Source organism: Chinchilla lanigera, unplaced genomic scaffold (assembly GCF_000276665.1).
Source record: "Chinchilla lanigera isolate Chin_1 unplaced genomic scaffold, ChiLan1.0 scaffold00138, whole genome shotgun sequence".
Classification (NCBI taxonomy): domain Eukaryota; kingdom Metazoa; phylum Chordata; class Mammalia; order Rodentia; family Chinchillidae; genus Chinchilla; species Chinchilla lanigera.
The window spans coordinates 3,542,604-3,549,362 of record NW_004955539.1 but is presented as its reverse complement, the minus strand read 5'-3'; positions in this window follow the sequence as shown (position 1 = coordinate 3,549,362).

Genomic DNA, 6,759 nt, shown 5'->3' with positions numbered 1-6,759 from the left:
TCCTTCCTTCCTTCCTTCCTTCACTACCCTGGCATGAAATATGTCTTTCTTTTCTGAAGACAGGTTGAAGCCTGGAGTGGATGATGAATGAAACGTTTCCTCTTCTATTCATGGTCTCCAGTGTTAGGGTAGCTGTCACTCTGAGTTGGTCTTCAGAGCTGGGCACCCAAGTCTCTCCTTTTCCTAACAGACACCGTTCTCCTTTCCCTTGCATTCCCTCTGACCTCCTCTCTCTCCCTCTTCATGTCCCTCCTTCCCTCCCTTCCTTCCCTCATTCCTTCTTCAACTTCCCCTCTTCTTTGCTCACATTCTTTCTTCCTTCCTTCCTTTTTACTTTTCTTAGCCTTGTCTGAAATTTAAATACCTTTCCAGACCACAGGCTGAAGCCTGAACTTGCTCTTGAAAGAAAACTTTCTCTGCCATTCATGGTTTCCAGTGTCATGATTCCTGTCCCCAGAGTTTACCTCTCGACCTGGGCACCCCAGTTCCTTCCTTTCTAAAATTTGTGCCCGTCGCTTACCTGACTCCTTCCCTCTCCCCTTCACACACCTGGCTTCCCACTTTCCCTTCCCACTCTCTTCCCTTTCATCCTCTTTCCCTTCCCTCTCTTGCCATGCCCTTTTCAACTTAGCAAACTCCCTCCATCCTTCCCTCTATTCCTTCGATCCTTCCTTCCTTCCTTCCTTCGTTCCTTCCTTCCTTCCGACCATTCCATCTTCATTCCCTACCCCTGATGGAAATGTTACTTTCTTTCCACAGCACGGGCTGGTGCCTGGAGTTGATGCTGTAAGAAGTTTTCAAACATCCATTCATGGGATCTGGTGCCAGGGGAGCTGTCGCACAGAGTTTATGCCCAAGTTGGGCACCCCAGATTTTGCTTTTCTTCAACACATGCCCTGTATTTTACGTGTTGCCTCCCCTGCCAGCGCACGACCCTCCCTCCCCCTCTGACATGTTCTCCTTCCCGTTCTCATTCCCTTCCCTCTCTAACCCACCCCTGGAATCCCTCCTTTCCTGTCTCTTTCTTTCCATAGAACACTGAAACTTTTTTCCTTCCCAGGGGACAGTTTGATGCTGCGCAAGATGCTAAAAGAGAAACCTTTACTGTGCCATTCATTGTCTACAGTGTCACCGTAACTGTCACCTGTGTTTATCCACAGAGGTGGGCACAAAATTTTCTCCTTTCTCCAACCCCTGCCCTGTCCCTACCCTGCCCTTCCCTATGTCCTCCCTCCTCTTCCTTCCCTATCTAGTCCTGTTTCCTCCCACCCACCCTCCATGACCGACTCCATCCCTCCTTGCCTTTACAACTTCTTTGCCATTCTTGTATCCTCCCTTCCTTCCCTCCCTCTTTCCCTCCTTCCGTCTGTCCTTCCCTTCTTCCTATCTTCCTTCCTTCTCTAGTACTGAGTATAATGTTAAATTCTTTCCAGATCACACATTAAAACCTAAGGTTCATAATGAAAGAATTCTTTACAATTCCCTTCATGGTCTTAGTGTCAGGATAGCTGTCAAACTGACATTACTCCCAAAGTGGGGCACACAAGTTCCTTCCTTTCTGCAACAGGTGCCCTGTCTCATGTGTGTCTCTCTCCATTCTCCCTGGGCCTCTCCCTGCAAAATCTCTTCCTGTGCCCTCCACCTGCCTTGCCTCTCATCCTCCTTCTTTTTCCTTGCTCGCCCTCCCCTCCATCCCTCCCTCACTCCTTCCCACCTTGTCTACACTCCTTCCTTCCATATCCCTGACTGAAATGTTACTTCCTTTCCAGACCAAAGCTGGAAACTGGAGCTCATGCTGAAAGAACTCCTTACTCTTCTGTTCCTGATCTCAAGAGTCACGGCAGCTGTCACCTGAGTTTATCCCAAAAGCTTGGCACCTCAGTTCTTGCCTTTCTCTTACAGAAATGCTGTTCCTTGACTGTATCCCTCTACCTCATCTCTCGTCCCACTGCTCCCCAGGCCCATCCAGCTTCAGCCCTCCACCTCTTCTCTGTCCCATTCTCCTTCCTTTCCCTTTCCCTAAACTTTCCCTCCATTCCCTTGTTCTGTCCTTCTCTGCCCTACTCTAATGATACTTACTTTCCAGAAGATAGCTGGATCTTGCAGATGATGCTAGTAAAGGATCTACCTTTCCAATCCAGGTCTCCAGTGTCAGGGTAGATGTCATCCTGAGTTTATCCTCAGGGCTGGGCACCCCAAGTCCTTCTTTCTCCAACCCCACCTCTGTCCCTTCCCTCCCCTCCCTCTTGAGTAGTTGCTTCCCTTGCATTCCCTCTGACCTCCCCTCCACCTCTATGCTCCATCCCTCCTTCTCTGCTTCCCTCCTTCACTTCCATCCTTCCTGACTGAATTACTACTTCCTTTCCACATGACATGTTGAAGTCTGGATGCAATGTGGGAAGTAATCTCTACCATTCCACTCATGGTCCCAAGCATCAGGGTACTGTCATCCTGAGTTTATCCATAAACTCAGGGAACCACAGTTCCTCCTTTCTCCAACATGTGCCCTGCGACTTGGTGTCTCCCTCCACCTCCCCTCCCCTGCACTCTCCATACAGTCTCTTCTCCTATCACTTCCCTGAACCATCCTTCCCATCCTCTCTCCTTGCCCTATTCCTCGTCCTCTCCTATCCCTACATTCCCCTTTCAGTCCTTCCTGACCTACTGAAATGTTGCTGCCTTTCCAGAGGACAGGATGGAGCCTGGAGTTGATGCTGAAAGAAGTCTTTAGTCTTCCATTCATGGTTCGAAGTACCACAGTAGCTGTCACCTGAATTTATCCCAAAAGCTGGGAACCTTAGTTCCTTTATTTCTCCAAAATATGCCTTGTCCCTTGCTTTCCTCCTTCTCCGTCTCCTCTCCGAACATTCCCTCCCACTCCGTTCTACTCTGTTCCCATCCCTCTTTACAATTCTCCTTCTTTTCCCTGCCCCTAAACGGCCCTTCATCCCTTCCATCCTTCTGTCCTTCCCTGCTCAAATGAAATGGTACTTACTTTCCAGAGGACAGCTGGTTCCTGGAGATGATGTTGAAACAGAAGCCTTTACTTTTCGATTAATTGCCTCCAGTGTCAGGCTAGATGCTTCCTTAAGTGGTGTTCAGAGGAGGGCACATCAAGTCCCTCTTTTTTCCAACATCTGCCTGTCCATTCCTTCCCCTCCCCTCTGTCCTCCCTGTCCTGTCCTCACTTCCTTTGTTTATTCACTTCCTTCTCCTCCCTCCCTCCTTTGTTATTTCTCGGGATCCCTATGTTCCTCCCTTCTTTTTACTATCCTTCCTCACATACTGAAATATTACTTCCTTTCCAGAGGTCAGGATGGAGCCTGGAGTTGATAATGAAACAAGTGTTTATTTCCCATTCATGCTCTGCAGTGTCAGGGTTGCTGTCATCCTGAGTTTATACTCAGAGCTGGGCATGCCAAGTCACTCCTTTCTCCAACCCCTGGCTGTCCATTCCTCCCCTCCCTCCACTCTCCTCAGAGCCCTGCCCTCTCTTCCCTTATTTTCCCTCTCACCTTCCCTCCCTCCCTGTATACGTCCCTCTCTCCATTCCTCTCTCTCTCCCTTCCTTCATGAATTACTTCTTTCTTTGCCTCTTTCCTTTCTTTCCTTCCTTCCTTTGGTACCCCTGAATGAAATGAAACTGTCTTTCCAGACCCCAGACTGAAGCCTGGACTGATGATGAAAGAAGTATTTGCTGTTCAGGAACTCCGTTGTCAGGGTGGCCCTCACATGAGGTTTTGCCTAAATTGGGCACCCAAGTTTATATCTTTCTGCACCAGGTGCCCTGTCCCTTTCCTGGCTCCTTCGTCATCCCCTCCTCTCCCCTGCCTTCCCATTCCCTATCCTCCAAATTTCTAGTGGCATCCTTCCTATCCTTACCCCCTTCCATCTTTCCCTCACCATTGTCCACCCCTCCTCCCTTACTTACTACCTTCATTGCCCTACTGGAATGTTACATCCTTTCCAGAGGACCGCTGCATCCTGGAATTTATGCTAAAAGAGAAGCCTTTACTTTTCCATTCATGTTCTCAAGTGTCAGAGTAGCTGTCACCTGAATTTATCCCAAACCTGGGAAGTTTAGTTCTTTCCTTTCACTAATAGATTCCCTGTCCCTTGCCTGCCTCCCTCTCTTTCCCCTCTGTTCCCATACCCCCTCACTCCCTTCGTCCTTCCTCCTTCCCCCTCCTCTCCATCCCTTTCTCCTTCCTTTCTGTCTCCCTCTCTAGAGTGCCCTACTTCCCTTCATTCATTCTGTGCTTCTCTGTCTTCCTGAAATTTCACTTACTTTCCACGGGAGAGTTGGATCCTGGAAATAAAGCTCAAACAGAAGTCTTTCCCTTCCATTCATTGTCTCCAGTGTCAGGGTAGCTGTCCCCTGAGTTGATCCTCAAAAGTGGGCACCCCAAGTCCCACCTTTCTCCAGCTTCCGGGCTGTCCCTTCCACTCCCCCCCTCCCCCCAATCCTGCCTGTGGGGTCCTCACTTCCCTTTGTTTATCTCCTCCCCCTCCCTCCTTCCAGTCTCCCTCCCTCCCTCCCTCTGTCCCTTCCTTTCTTGTTTCCTTCCTTCCCTTTGGCTGACTGAAATATTTCCTCCCTTCCAGTCGATAGGCTGCAGCCTGGATCTGATGCTAAAAGAATTCTTTATGCTTCTATTCATGGCCTCAGACTTGCTGTGGCCCTGAGTTTATCTGGGAACATTGACACCTCAGTTCCTTTTTCCAAGAGGTGTGCTGTACCTTGCCTGCCTCCATTGCCCTCACCCCCCTGACCTCCCACTCTCTTCCTTCCCATCCTCCTTTCCTACCCTGTCTCCAACTCCACTCCACTCACTTGAGCCCTTGCTTCTAACCTTTGCTGCATGACTAAATATTACTTCTTTTCCAGATAACCGCTGAATGCTGTGATTGATCCTGAAAGAGAAGCTTTTACGTTTCAGTTCGTGCTCACCAGTGTCAGAGCAGTTGGCATCATGATTTTAGACTCAAAGTTTGGAACACCAATTCCCACCCTTCTCCAACACCTGCCCGTTCCCTTCTCTCCCCTCCCTCCCTGTCCTGGCTGCCCTTTGATCCTCTCCCCTGCTACCCTCCTTCCCCTCCCTCCTTCCATACTTTCATTCCTTCCTTCCTTCCTTCCTTCCATGCTTCCTTCCTTCTTTCCTTCTTTCCTTCCTTTATTCCTTCCGTCCCTAACCTTGAGTGAAATGTTACTTTCTTTACAGAGGACAGGTTTTATCCTGGACCTGATCCTGAAAGAACTCTTTGCTCTTTCATTCCTGTTCTCCAGTCTCAGAGTAGCTGTCACCCTTAGTTTATACCTAAAGATGTGCACCCCAGTTCCTTCCTTCTCCACTTCCTGCCCTGTTGCTTCTTTTGCCATCCAATTCCCTTCCCCTCTGCCTCACCCTCTGCCCTCCCCTTCACTTCCTTCCCATCCTCCTTCCTTTCCCTATCTTCCCCGACTCTACCCTCCCTCTATTTTTAACGTTTTCTTCATCATCTGCAGTGTTAGAGTATCTCCATCCTGAGTTTATGCTCACAGCTGGGCACACTTAGTTGCTACTTTTTCCAACACTTGCCCGGGCCCATCATTCCACTCACGCTGTTATCCTCCCTGCCCTATCCTCCCTTTCATTTCTTCCCTCCTCTCACTCCACCTGCCCACCCCTGCCTTGTGACACCACTCACTACCCCTCTTACTTTCCACTTTCCTCCTTTCCAACTTCCTTGTCTTTCATGTCTCCCGCTCCCCTCCCTCTAGTCCTTTCTTCCTTCTGTCCTTCCCATACAGACTAAAATATTACTCTCTCTGCAGAAGACCGGCTAGAGCTTGGAGATGATGCTGAAAGGGGAAGAATTTGCTCCTCCATTCATGACCGCAAGTCATCCTGAATTTTTCCATAAAGCTGGGCACCCCATGTTCCTCCATTTACCCACAACTGCCTTCTCCCTTGCCCAAATCCCTTTTCTTTCCTTGCTTCCCCTCTCCTCCCTTCCCATCTCTGCACCCTATTTGACCTCTCAGTTCCTCTCTCCTCCTTCTCACATTTCTCCTAGCCTTGCACCTGAGACTTTACCTCCCACATTACTTCACCTCCCGTACATATAAACACCTCTCCTCCCTCCTCAGACTCACCTTCCAAGCTACCTCTCCTCCCTTCCTGCCTCCCATCCGTACCTTTACTTGCCCTCCCTTCTTGTCATCCTGCTTCCTCCCACCCTCTCCTCTGCTCCTTCCCTCCCTTCTGCTTCCCTCCTCTCTATACTTAAGTTTGCTCCTAACTTATTTCCTCCTTCCCTCTCCTCCTCCTCTGCCCCCTTGCTCACTCACTAAAATCTGAACCCTCACTTCGCTCCTCTCAGTCAGACTCACCTCACACTCCTTCCCTGCTCACACCTCCTGTCCTAAGTTCCATCTCTATATGCTCCCAAATTCACTGTTCTCCTATTCCTGCTTACTTTTATCTAGTTGGTTTCCATCTTTCTCTTGTCACTCCACTAAACTTTTCCCCTTTCTTCAGTACCTAAGCTCCCATTGGTCCTTCCCTCGCTACCTCCTTGAGCGTCCTATCTGTTCTCCCTTAATCTGCTCTTTTCTCCCTTCTGCTCTCACTACACCTCACACACTTTCTCCAATCCCTTCCTCACACGGTTGATTTGAAATCTCGACTTCTCCCAACAGCTACATTCCCTAACCCCCTCCTTCCCTCTATCCCTTGCCTCTCCTTTCACCTACCTATATCTCTACCCCTTCCC